Source organism: Rhipicephalus microplus, chromosome X, assembly GCF_043290135.1.
Source record: "Rhipicephalus microplus isolate Deutch F79 chromosome X, USDA_Rmic, whole genome shotgun sequence".
Lineage (NCBI taxonomy): Eukaryota > Metazoa > Arthropoda > Arachnida > Ixodida > Ixodidae > Rhipicephalus > Rhipicephalus microplus.
The window spans coordinates 146,482,001-146,495,906 of NC_134710.1; the positions used below are offsets into that span (position 1 = coordinate 146,482,001).

Consider the following 13,906-nt stretch of genomic DNA (forward strand, 5'->3'; position numbering starts at 1 on the left):
TTCCTAAATATGTTTGTAAGTATACGGCATAGAAATACGAGTAGTATATGTTGCCTACAACAGCAAATTCGCACAGCAACCAGCAGACGTGACATCATTTAACGGTAGAGAAACACGACACAGCACCGCCACCGAACCCAGAAGTTAAACCACAAAGCTCTCTCACGATAGTATGTGTTCCCTGTCCAACGTCTGCGTACATTCTGGCCTTGTGTAAATGCGACGAAGTATATAGGCGTCTGGCCTGCCAAATCCTTCTGTCAAACAGTGCTGGTAAGGTATCAAACGTTAAAAGCGAAAATGGCAAGCCACCGTCTGCATTAGTGGTCGAGGGCCTCTAAGAGTCCCCTCTGTTCTCCGTGAAGCAATTGTGTCTGATTGCGAGACTTATTGTGCTATTGAGCCGCCTTTGTCGGAGTGGGCTCGACTTTCGCAAATGTTTGTCTAAAGCATGCACTCTAGTGTGTTGGCTTTTCGAGGTGTCAGCTTGAATGATATAGTGTTTCTGCGCGGACACTGGACGTTCAGAAAAGAGGCATGGCTCCTGTAGTTTCTAAGCCACGTGAAGTCAACGCGTTGTTGGTGAAGTTTGGCATACTATTTCAAGGCGCTGTGTCGGAACTAACTGTAAAAGAGGGAAGGGAAGAAAGGATAGGACTGCCACATTGCTAGCAGATTAACGGCTCAGAGTGAGGCTGCTAGTTTGTGTATACTGTTTCACGGCACGCAGTGCTTCATCTTTTTCATTGTCTGAACTGAGGTGGTAAACGACAACTTCATCCAAATTCCCTGAATGTAGGCCCCTGGGCGAGCCGATTGCTGGCAAATTTTGCAAGGACATATCGATCTGCCTGCAGCCAACAACGTCCTTCTCCCTGCTCTTTTTAGAGTTCATGTCTCGAAGAGATATTTCACTTTTTGTTTGATTTTAAGATCTAGCACTTGAATTCTTCTTTACTGAATTTTTTTAACCAACTTATCTGAAAAGGCCCGAGAATAAGGCAAAGAATGTTTCTCATCAAAACGCGTTTGCAGATATCTTGTTATGCTTAATTATCTAGTCCACTCAAGTCCTCGCGGAAGCAGTTGTGAGAAGATGATCGCTGGATATGTGAGGTACAGTAAGAATCAATAGCACATGCCCATACACAAAACTACTACAGCGTCTGCCTTATGAACTACTTATAGGAAACTGCGAGCGTGTGTGCGATAGTTAGAGCCTTCATAGCAGCACAGCAATTCTAAAGCAAAGGTTTCAAGACAATAGCTACGTATTAAAAATGAGAAAAAGTGCGTCAAGATACGTCGCTTTGAAATCACCGCCAACATTACAGTCATCAGAGTTTTTTCTGGTCACATTACACCACAGAGTGTCGCATGGCGCATGTATAGAGCATCATGACTTTTAAGAATGATTACAGGAGTACTTGTGGTTGCGCGAACTGTAATAAATATTGAGGCCTTAGAAGAGCTCTCCATCATTATTAGTTTTTGTCACTTTGTCACCATTTCTTCAAAATCTGATATTTCGCAAAAAGAGAATGTGTCGACAAATCAGATAATTTTTAATTTCGTGATTAACCAATGGCACGTGAGAAGCACTCATAAGCCGTGAAACAAATACGAAGGAAGGCAAAAAAAAATAAAACAGCTCAATTTTATCGCACCATAAATTGTAGCCTTGACAGAGTAGATGGCACAACCTTGTGAGGAAGCCACTGACGCTGTTTAATCGTGTTTTTTTTTTTGTATAGACACATCTAAAGTATGTGGCGACTTAAGTTTAATTAAATATGAAAAAAATTGTTGAATTCGCAGCTGCAATATACGCTTCTTCTTGAAGAAGAAACCAGTACTGACAGCTATCTTCTCTGCACAATTTTTATTACTTTACGATATTTGCCTAAATATACAACCGAAACAAGTACATGTGGTTCTCTTTTTAGGAAAGGTCATAAAGTATTATGTTTTGCAGTGACGTGTAGGTAATATATGAATGCCCTACAGAGCTAAAAGATTCAGATTTTAGTTCAGTTCCACATTCTAGACCTGTGGATAATTATTGCGGAACCTAATACTGTCCATTAAAACTTATTTGCGAAATTTTGTAATGTGTCACGTCGCTTAACATGCGCTTGTGTTCAAATAAACGTGAGCGTGACAGGTTGCCTTTGTGAGAAGGGACGTCTATCTAAATTTTTTTCTGCCCTTACCCTTCATCATTCCAATGTCATTACGAGCTACGGGCAGTCTCACCAGCCAAATCAGAGTAGCCATTGGTAAATAATAAGATTTTCATTCTGCTCTGCACGATGAAGAAAAGAAATATTGCAAAGCAGGCAACTCATCGAAGGCGATTGATGAAAGGCTTGGGAGGCGCTGATTATTGCGCAGCGCTGGCCTATTTCGCACGCTCACCAATGTGAGGCGGTGCTGGAGTTTGCGTCTGCTCACTGAAAGGTGCACCCCAATTATACGTATACGCCTGAACAGGGCCAGCCCCACGTTTCTTCTGGGTCAGCGTCTGCAGATTTCAACACGGTTTTGCCGGGTGTGGCCGGCGCAATCGACGACCTGGTCCGATTGCTTCTTCCTTTCACCACGTGTATTCCCGCCTAGCCTTTAAGTGTGCGCCTTCGAAAGCTGAGCCCCAAGGTACCCAAGGGCAGAAGAGCGGGGCGCCATCTTAACGACATTTCAAGTCCTGCTGCGAGGTCGCACGAGTATGTAGCGCTTGTGAGATTTATGCGTAAGGCAATCGCTCTTGCGTGCAGAAGCTGCTTGTTCTAAGCTTTGGTCGCGGGAGGCTGAGTCGTTTCGAAGATGAGATAAATGGGCATGCGTGCAGAAACTTGCGTAAGTTATCGGACACCACCATTAATGAAAGTCATATGTTTTATAGCCAAACGGCATTGCCTGGGTCCAACAACGGGGACAAATATTTGCTAGCTGCCCTTACGTATAAGAGCGACCACGTGTTTGATATTTCTGTACGTCACCACGAATAAAAAAAGAAGGAAAATTCGTAACTGTTGAAGGTCACGGTGCCTGGTGGCTGAATTTATTTAGAAGCTTCTTGTTCCAACTTCTTTCATTCAGTTCTCACAGACCCCACAGTCTGAACCAGACATAACTGCTTGGGTTGATTCATTGAGGCCCCCTGTTGTGATTTTTCCTCATCTTGCACAGATTCAGTTGTCTTCATCTGCCATCAATGCTGAAAGCTACACGTACTTCAATGACTCTTCTGAAATCAACAGACGTGAAAACACGCGTTCCGTCTCACGGCGTTTACTACTGTGCGAATGAACTATCCCTTCTAGCCTTGTCTTCTTTCAGACCCTCATTCCCCCAGCTCTGTGCAGAGTATTCAACCATACCTTGTTTATTTTTTAACCAGGCTTCACTTAGCTCATCTACCAGCTCTACCCTCCGTCTCTTTATTCCAAGTACAAGCGAGAAATTCGAACTCATTGTTCTCTTGTGTCTTTAGCTTTGGAGGTAGTCCTCGCATTGCACAATTTCTGCGCGTGGTGTCCAAGTGTCATGCCTGAGCAAACAAGGATCAAAATGTGGTCACGCACTTTGCGATACTTTATGCTTTTGCTGGAGAATTGAGGGCATTATTTTTTTGTTATCTTGGTGCCGTCATAGTGCAAGTAAGCTGTTCGATTATATTTTTTATATTTTCATATTATTCCTAAATGTTACGTCCACAAGAATACGTAGTTTCAGGGTGGCTTTAGTGGTCACACATGTTATTTCGGGTTGGTAGCAGATTGTTGTTATAGGATTTTGGATTTCTAACCACAATTCGGGAGTGTGAGATGCTGGACGACTTCTTCCCATGTTGTATTAAGTTTAATTAGTGCAATAGGATATGCTGTCGTTGTGCTCCCAGAGCACAAGCGGCAGTATACTTTGCAAGCTTTATTATCTATAATAATTGGTCATTTTTCACATACGCACAATAAGTACGAAGGCAGGTGGTCCTGTGTTTTCTTTTTGGCTATCAAATCATCCTGCATTCATATCTTTTGTCTGAATAGTGAATACTCGTAATTTTGTCAATTTTGTTCACGCATGTCGAAGGCTCTTTAATTTATCACAATACGAAGGGAGAGATGCTGCTACAGTATCTTCACATTACACTTTCCGATATCTGTAGAATCAAAACGAAGCTTAGCGTATACAATGTCGTGGCTGCCGCTGTAGTCGATAGCCGTGATGAGGACGACGGCGATGATGGCGACGACTCGCAAGGCCGCTGTTCTTTTGCAAATGTTGGCATGACTTGGCAAATGACATAACGCAAAAGATGAGAATTTATGTATTGATTGATATGTGGGGTTTAACGTCCCAAAACCACTGATGATTATGAGAGACGCCGTAGTGGAGGGCTCCGGAAATTTCGACCACCTGGGGTTCTTTAACGTGCACCCAAATCTGAGTACACGGGCCTACAACATTTCCGCCTCCATCGGAAATGCAGCCGCCGCAGCCGGGATTCGAACCCGCGCCCTGCGGGTCAGCAAGAGAATTTATGTATGACCAGCTGTTTCCCCATAATTGTTTCCACTTATTGAGGTGGCGTCTTGTAGCGAGCAATACGTTATAGTGTCGCCCAATAATGAAAGTGGGACGGGATATTGAATCCTTCAGGGAGGAGTCCTTCGAGCCAACAAAGAGAGTTATCGCTAAAGGGCACGGAACCGGCAGACACAACACAGATCTGGCATGCGGCTTGCTGTGTTTAAGGGTCCATTCAATAAACAGTCACTGCGTACGCATGCCAAAGCAAGATTGAATGCTCGAGCGCAGCCATTGGCCTATTATCTCCTTCTGCGCTGAGTGGCGGCATTCAAGACTCCAGCATTCTCGTAATTGCTGTTACCCACATAAGACCTCCACAGCAAAGGTGTGGGAATGGCGGCTTCATGCCTACAGTGAAATAGCGAGCCGCCGTATGCGTGTCGCGCATCGCATTGACAAGAGGGCGCGCGAGAGGCGCGTCGATGAAGGAATTACGAACGGGTGCCATTAATCAAGTGCCCAGGAGACTGCCTCATCAAAAGACCCACATGGCGATTACACCGATCGGCTGTCATCACTGCTGCTACGCCCGGCAGCCTGCCTCGACCCGCCGATATTGCCCGGGTTTCTCTTCCTCGTCGCACCTCTTCCGCTTTGCCACTCCCTATAAGCTACAGCGGCAACATGCTGAATGCCTACAATGCTCAGACGCTACTGATGCCACACTGAAATGTTGAAGCTGCTCATTAAACCTGACATCAAGTATTTATTCATTACATCGACTATGCTGCTCGCACACATCTCTCTGAATCTTACTGAACCCTCAAATATTTGAGAAAAGTATTGACGTGATCAGAGATCACATTCCACGATTCAGTCGCACATCAGTGTAGACCACCATTGCCTGGGCACTTTGGGTATTTCAACGCCGCTAACAGACATTTATTGGCGTGCATCCTTCTTCTGTATAATTTTTGTCCAATTTATTCTACTATATTCTCGCTCTCTATTTATTCGGAGTAAAGCTAATGTTGCTCGAGGTGAAACGCCGGGTGTCCACAAAAGACCCTCTACACCGTTGCTTATCAGAAGTGTTGTATTCGTTACCAATAAAAAAAGTAACTAAATACATTGCTCGTTACTGCAACAAAAAAGGAACGTGTTACCAGCCTATGTATACCTACAAAATTAAGTAAGGCGTTACCATTACCCAAAAATTTAACGGACGTTAATTCTGTCATTACTACACAGCCATAAACTTTATTCGATGTGTCTTTCTTACAAACACTCACGATAACAAATGTTTATTCCAGATTTATGAAACTTTTGATCCAAAAAAGATTATGTTCAAAATGATCATTTAACGAGTATTATTCGTGCAACTGTACCGGAGCTTAGCAGTGTTATAGTGGTTTGAATTTGCTTGTTTCGTGTGATAGCTGGTGACTTCGTGGCACATGGCCAAGCTATTTTTCAAAAGCAACATATACAAAAGATTAGAGAATAAATAATCTACGCTAGCTACATGAAAACATCACTGAACTCTCAAGAAATTTACAATAGTCGGCTTTTTCTGAGTTCGAACAGCTTCTCCCGAAGAGATCATCGAAATTGAAGCTGGTCGTCCTGGGCTCTGAAATTGCCCGCTGCATGCCAGTTGGAAATCACAGAGGCTTGCATACTATGGTGCTTTATTTTATTAATTTTTGAGGGGGGTGGCATCAGCTTGTTTGTGACCCCACATGTTTGTTGGTCCCATTTCGCAGTCTCGTTTGGGTCACAAAAACTTACGGCACGTGCCTCGCCAATGCCGGTGCGCATGCGCGGACGACATACTAGGAAAGGCCCATTTTCACGGTGCTCTAAGGAAACGATTTGGGGCTCAGTCACGGAAAAACATATTTGTGCATAAACATTTTTTGTTTACTTTAGCCTGCATAATTACCGCAAAAATTTGCGAGCGTGTGTCTCTGTGTTCAGGAACAGCCATGTTCGAGAACGCAGCTGCCGTTGCGGAAAGAAAGAAGCAAAACTTTTTTTGAAAAAACGAAGCAGATAAGTCTTATCAACTTCGTAGCAACTATTTTGCAGCAAAAATAATAGAATCTTCCACATTTAGACATTTTTCAAATATATATTTTCTTCGCTCTTCAAGTTTAAAAAATGTCCTCTCACTCTTTGTTGGGCATATATCTCGTACACAAGATGTCTTCTTTGTAACGATACCATTTGTGTGTTACATCATTATGAACTTTCGAGACGAACTGGTGATGACACAAGTACCTGAATGTTGAATATGCTTCGTATTTTTTGCCTCGTAAATTACGCAGTTTAATAGAAAACAGAGTTCCGTTTCGGGCTACTGAAATCTGTTTGCAAAAAGTATGAAATACTCGAGTAACTGGTCTCAATTGTAGTGTTTTGCCTTTTTGTTGCATTTTGTTATTTTGGCATTCTTTTATTTTTTTTAGTGGTGCAGCTTTGCATACGTCGAGAGCTACAAAGGAGGAGGCCATCCTGTTCCGACCTCCGATCTTAATTCATGACCTGGTTCATCTAAAGAATCAAGTAATGGGCTTTGCTCTAATTTCTAGAAACAAGTTGTTCAGGAGGCATTGCATTACATGAGTGATTGATTTGTGATTGATTGATTGATTGATTGATTGGTGTTTAGATTATTTGTAACATTCAATTGCACTGTTTTCCTTGCATAGATGCGCTTAAATTTTGGACATGAAGCAGGCATATCTGATTTGCTTTGACTTTGAGCTTATCCTAATAGTTCAGCTAAGTGGCATCGTTTTGGCACTATTGCTATAGTGAGCTATTGAACATTGTTTTTGTTTATTTCTCTCCTTGTTCACCGTACGTGAAAGGGTTTTTTTTTCTCAGTGCTGAGTGTATTCTAAATGTATTTTATGTGGCACGTAGTGTGCTTTTGTTTGTATATGCCGAAAATTCATGTTCTGAATGTTTGATCATTTTGAATATATAAAATGAATATATTATGGGGTATGCCGGTATCTTCTACCAATGAAGTATGTAAAATACGTGTGAAATATGTAACCGATGTATATAGTTGTGTGTTACTATGTGTAAATGTATATGACACTGGTGCAGACTAATTTGGTTAATAGGGGGTGAGATCTCGTCAGGCTTTTAGCTTTTAGTCTTTGCCGCCCGCAGGAAAATTCTGTATTTTTGCTGCAAATAAACTATGTTATTTTTATTTTAAGACATGCAAGCTGTACAGGACAGGTCTACAGCAGTGATAAGATTTATTAGTTTGGTGAGTCGGTGGGACAATTACGGGCACTCCAATGATTCATCGAAGCGGCTGAAAGATTAGGTAATTTGGTCTCAACATGGGAGCGGCCCGATTCGGTCTAGGACACTAGCACGATATATTGGTTACTAACTCGACCTATTGGTTTTGTACATGACCTGCACTCATCACTACACTCTTGTTTGCTAGTTGATGCTATCTTTCTGCATTATTCAAAAGCCTTTGATCACGTTCTCTACGACAGACTTATAATAAAACTGACCGAACTTAACATTCATCCCAATGTTATTTCACGAATTGTAGAATCCATTTGCACAGAACACAGTACACAGTTATCAAAAACTCTCACTCTATTTATGTGAAAGTGGCATCAGGTGTCCCTCAGGGTAGTGCTCTAGGTCCGTTGCTTCTTGTAATCTATAATTATGATTTGCCTAATTGTGTATCCTCCCATATTAGACTATTCACCGATGATTGTGCACTGTACCGTAACATATATTTATTTCAATTGCAAGTCCTCCAAGCTGACCATATTAATATTAATACTAGGTGTACCTCATGATTACTGAACCTTGATGAATCCGAAACAAAGTTAACGTAATTTACCCTACGTAAAGCCCGCATACCAACGTCTTACGTTTGAAATAATGCCGAATTAGCTCTCAGTAGTAGTTATAAATACCTCGGTGTTCCCTTTCAGTCCGATCTCACGTGGCATTATCACACTGACGTCATCTTTACTTCAGCTAATCGTTCACTTAGCTTTATCAAACAAACATTCGCTAAAAAATACCCCTCCCCATATACGCGAGCTCGTCTACTTGTCACTTGTTAAAACCAAAATCGAATACGCTTCACACAATTTGGGACCCACTTCAAGCCTATCTTATCCATAATATTGAATCATTCCAAAGCCGCGCTGTGCGTCTCACTTTTTTAGATTACTCACGTCATTCAAGCATCACTGCACTAAGAGATCGCGCCGAACTTCAACCATTATCCCATCGTCGCCAAGCAGCTCGCCTTTCGCTTTTTCATTAACTGTACAACCTTTCAATTTTTCCTGACAATTTCTTTCAGCCCTCTGAAGTCATTTTCCTTTGCCGCAATCACAAGTACAACGTCAAACGAGCCTTATGTCACACTGATCGTTTCGCTAATTCATTCATACCACTCAATATCAATGAATGGAACCATTTACCATCTCACGTAGCTACCCGAAAAAAACATAATAAAATTCGGTGTCCTACATGATTAGATATGATGTCCTACGCGACTTTTTTATGTATTGTAGCGTATCCCTTTTGTTAGTGTCTGTGTACTTCCTTCTACATTTCGTGTTATTGATGTACCCGCTTTGAGAAGGCATCCTGTAATTGCCGTCTATGTTTGCACTTCTAGCTTTTTATTACTACTTGTGTTTAGTTCCTTCAGTTTCTAATTTCAAAGTATGTTGTAGCTTGTACTTATTTCTTTGCTGTTGTTCTTGTTGTTTTCTAACCAAATGTATACCAGCCAATTGTCAAAACTGTACTTTTTTCCCGACGCTTTCACTTCATTATTTTTTTCAATTTATTTCTATATATCCCCCTACTATACCCTCGAAAGCCTTTAGGAGTATTTTGAAATAAAAATAAATAAAGAAAATAAGAATCTTGCATTCATCCGTCGGTGAACATGTTTACATCTCGACACAACTTGTGCCCTTAAATGAGAAAGTTAGTAAGATGATGCTATTCTCACCCACATAAAGTACAGACAAAAAAAAGAATAAGGTAGTTGTAGTATATAACTTAATGGACAGTATTGTAGACAGCCGATTGCCATTAATAGGGAAAATATGTTTTATTACTCGTGTGGGCAGCAGAAAGGTGCATGCCTATGTGTTACACACGGAGCATAGAAGACAATGCAATCAACGCTAAGCAGTGACGTAGCCAGATAGGGGGGGGGGGGGTGTAACCTTTTTTTCCTAATTTTTTTTTAGATTGCGTGAGTACACGCGCCCACATACATACACACAGGCACTACGCCGTGCTCCCTACCCGGCTGCAGAAATTAGGCGCCTTCTTCTTCTAACTACCACCACCTACACAAACACGCACAAGCATACACAGAGTGTTATTGAACCCCCTTTTGCCTACTCCTGAAAAATATTTCTGGCTACGCTAGTGACGCTATGGGCACAACCCGCCTGCCAGAAAACCGCTAAGATCACTAATAGAGTTCTGCACGTCAAATACACCCTCTGTATTGAAGCCGGTTGCCCTTGTCTTGATTTATCACCTGCTCGGTGTCATGAAGCTGCAGAGATAGTGCCGACGCGTGACCACTCTGTGGTGATGCGTATGAAGATGTTCCAGTTGTAAAACTCAGCCTGCGCATCGCACCAGCTGTATATGATCCTGATACTATGCCCATAAGTAGGGCTCTATTCCCATGCACCGTTTAGTGCTACGGCGCGTGAGAACTTGGCGCTCAAACCACCTGCCAAACGAATAGTAAATTACCTCTGAAGAACATGCAATTACTGTAGTTAAATATTTTTCTTTTTTGGCCCACGCACGCGCGAGACACACCTTCTCTAAACATGCAAAACGTTGTATCGTCGTGAAAATTGCTCATGCAGTGGTGCCCCAGTTAGATTTACTTCTTTTTTGTGGCTCATTAGCATACACATTCGGACGGCTAGTACGCCCGAAACTGCGGAGCCCACAGAACATATCTGAGATCTAGCTTCCTTCGGTGGAGAGGTGCCCTCAACGGCACCGCTCTTAACGCTGTTCACTTTCACGTGACTTCCCAGCACGGTTTCACGACAACTGCGGACTGAACAAGGGCTCCCTCGTCAGCAGCAGCGTGCCCTTATCGCCGCTGGTGTGGCGGTGGCAGCAGCGTCGTCCCCCGTATTCCCGCGCGTGCTACGCGAACGCGGAAATGCCCGGCTGCGCCGCTCGCGAGCGGTCGAGGACGCTCGGCGGGCTGTCCGCATCGCGGAATATTGAGTGGCACTCGCGCTGAAAAGCGCCGGCGGGAAGCCGCCGTCTCCTGCCCGTGTTCCTCCTGCGAATTTCTCCGGAATCGGCCTCCTCGCGTTGCATATATACCGACGCAGCTTGGCGCTGTCGGTATATATACAACGCGCTGTCGGTGGACGAGGAGAGCACGCTTCCTGCAGCGAGGCTTTGGGTTCTCAGCGCCAACGAGCTTTGCGCTGCTCTCGACGATGGAAGCAGCCGTGTGTGCTCCCGAAGAGTCGGTACATGTCGCTGCCAGCGCTAAACGACATCGCGCCCTCAAGGAAGGAGAAATAAAGGCGCTTTTTGAGAGAGCAGCGGCGCCTGCTGCACGCGCTGGACGTGCGCATACTTGATCCGGACGGGGTAAGCTGCTATTCCTGAAGCGTCAAGCTTTGTGTACGAAAAAAAAAACTCTTTCCCGGGTCGTTCGATGCGCATTCTACGTACACACAGACATGTACACTCGCTCACTTCTAGAGTGACTGCAGGCTTGCCGGAAGCTGGTCGACGGACACCACGTGCCAAGTTTGTTTCCTACTGTCGGCAGCGTACACTGACTTCTTCTAGATTGCTATGCGCACCCTTCTAGTGTGGATACAAGTACAAAAAAAAATTAAAACGTGCACGGGGGGGGGGGGGGGGGGGGGGCTTCAATATGCGTGCATTCCAGTTGCTCTGAAGCCAATTTGCGCAGAAGGCACCAGCAGGTTGTATCCTAATTCAGTTGTACCAAAATAGAACCTGGTGGGCTAGGTCACACGGTAGTAAACATTGTTACGCACGAAACAAGCTTGCTTTGGGAAGCACTCAGTAAAAATAATGAGGAGAACAAAAATAGTAAATCAGTGAAAACCTGCTAAGGTCGCTCCGATTCCAATGTGCAACACTGTGGGTCTTCAAGCTTGACGACGGATTTTCTGCCTCTGCCATATTTGACGTCAATATGATTGGTTGAAACACTGGTAATGATGTGTTTGCAAGTATTGCTTTAGTGAAGACGGTGAAAAATTGTACAAGCTTTGTTTCAGAGTGTTGTTTCATCATTTTTTGCTGAGTGCAATAATATTGAACGCAGGTACACTAGAGCGTCAGTATTAAACAACCAAGCACTAAGTTCACGACGTACTGCTGATACTTTGTAACAGAGAACAACCACTCACAGTTTTCGTTATTTATGATTCAGGCACCCTGATTTGTCTCAAAAATTGATCTTGCTCTATCAAAGCGCGTTGGGGGTTTATTTTTTATAGATAGCTTAACATTGAAGGTCCTGAAAACCATGTTACCGGAAGTTAGTGAGTGCACCACCGCAAAGCTCGACAATGCGTGGGGTAAAAGAGTCTTCTTGCGGTGTCAAACAGGTGTTTCAAGCAGGTTTGTAATTGATGCATTCTGCGAGGCTTTCAGGGGGGAGCGAGGGGGGAAGAAAAGGAAGTGCCAAAAATAGATGCACAGAGACCGTATATTTATGCGCCTCATTGATTATTCTTCGTTAGCGCCGTGCAATATATGCATGTTCAGCATTCCCCATCTCATCCACTATCTCCTGCATCATTTCCCTTCTTTATTTTCATAATTCCCTTGAGAATTTTTGGGAGGATGAGGCAAGATGAAGGGGGACGCGCACGTGGTAGTCATCAACTTCGAGCGTGCATACGAGAAGAATTTTGGGCCAGAGGAAAAATGGCTTTCCTCCTTCCCATTTTGATTGCACGGCTTCAGTGGGAGCTTGTATTTATGCGCGTACTCATAGGGTCTGCTCGCTAATAGCTCCGAAAAACTGGCCCCATCCGTGGCACGAAGTGGCACTACTTTTGCTATATATAAACGCCCGCGTGTCAGGCACCGCGTGCTCCATCATGCAAATTGTCCGGCGTTGGAGAAAGAAAACGCGACGCGCTACAATTACAGGCTTTCGCCGAATGGCCGGGCCGCTCCATGCGCGAGGTATGCCAACTGTGCGATGGATTTTGGCCGCAGTCAACCAGTGTCGGCCATTTCTGATGCTGCAGTTCATCTATCTGGCAGCCATGCGTCTTATAAAGTCTGCACAGGTATTAACTCACCACCTAGGAAACCACACTGCAAGAACTTGTTTTTTTCCTTCATTTTTTCTTTTAAGAAGAGAATATGAGTTGAGGGTTGTTGATTCACTGTATTTTCGTTGGCGTAAGGAAAACTACAGATCACCGTCTGAGCTTTACACCTAGCAGAGCGCGCAGTGTAATGCGACTACACCTCTTGGCCAGCTTTCTTTTCTTTACGTTGTTGCTGTCTGCCTGTGCGAATGGTCGATCGCATACTGATAAAAGAGGTGAGACACTGCACAGATTAAAGCTTAAGTGTATATTGAAGTGGCAGAAAACAAGTCGATTCGTGGTAGCCTCTCATTATCCGGCCTTGCTCCCTGGTGAGCAGACGCAGAGCTCCACTTCTGTAAATTGTATTTCAGCAGACATGCTTGTTGTGAATGGTATCTGAACAAAGTCATAGCCAACTCTTTCAATTCTTACCCCCCTTTTTTGTTGTTGTTGTTTTTCAATTAAGAACTTGGCTTGTACCTTCTATTTCCTTGCTATACAAAGCGCGCAACGAGGTACCTTAATAAAGCTTTTTTTGTCATCCATCAATGTGTAAGAATGCCTTTATTGATAAGCTTGCTTAAGCTTACTCGGATTTTTAGGTATCTAAAGGGCCGAAGTTGGCAAGTGCACTTCAAGGCCAGCATTTGTTCTGATGGAGAGCGCTTCCTTCTGCCCCACTCATACTGTTTATACATAGCCATCCCATTCAAAAAACCCATTCAGCCGTGCGAAGATTACTTTGTCAACTGAATGATCTCTTCACGGGATCGTTGTAAATTGGCCTTCCTAAAACTAACAGTTGCAATAAAAAGATAAAGAAAAGATGGGGAAATGGCAAGGTCACCTTAAAGTATAACGCACACATTTGCGGATCCTGTTACTGCCATTCGCAATACATCCAGCCGACTTCATGAATAAGAGACGAGTGGTAATCTGGTAGGAGCGGCCACAATACCATAGGCGCCACTCCTGTATGCTACAGT

General features: G+C 43.6%; 1 protein-coding gene across 1 annotated transcript in view; it reads right to left on the reverse strand.

Moving 5' to 3' along the window:
* LOC119177009 (uncharacterized) overlaps positions 1 to 13,906 on the reverse strand; it is a 57,371-nt gene that overhangs the window by 25,399 nt on the left and 18,066 nt on the right. The window lies entirely within an intron of this gene.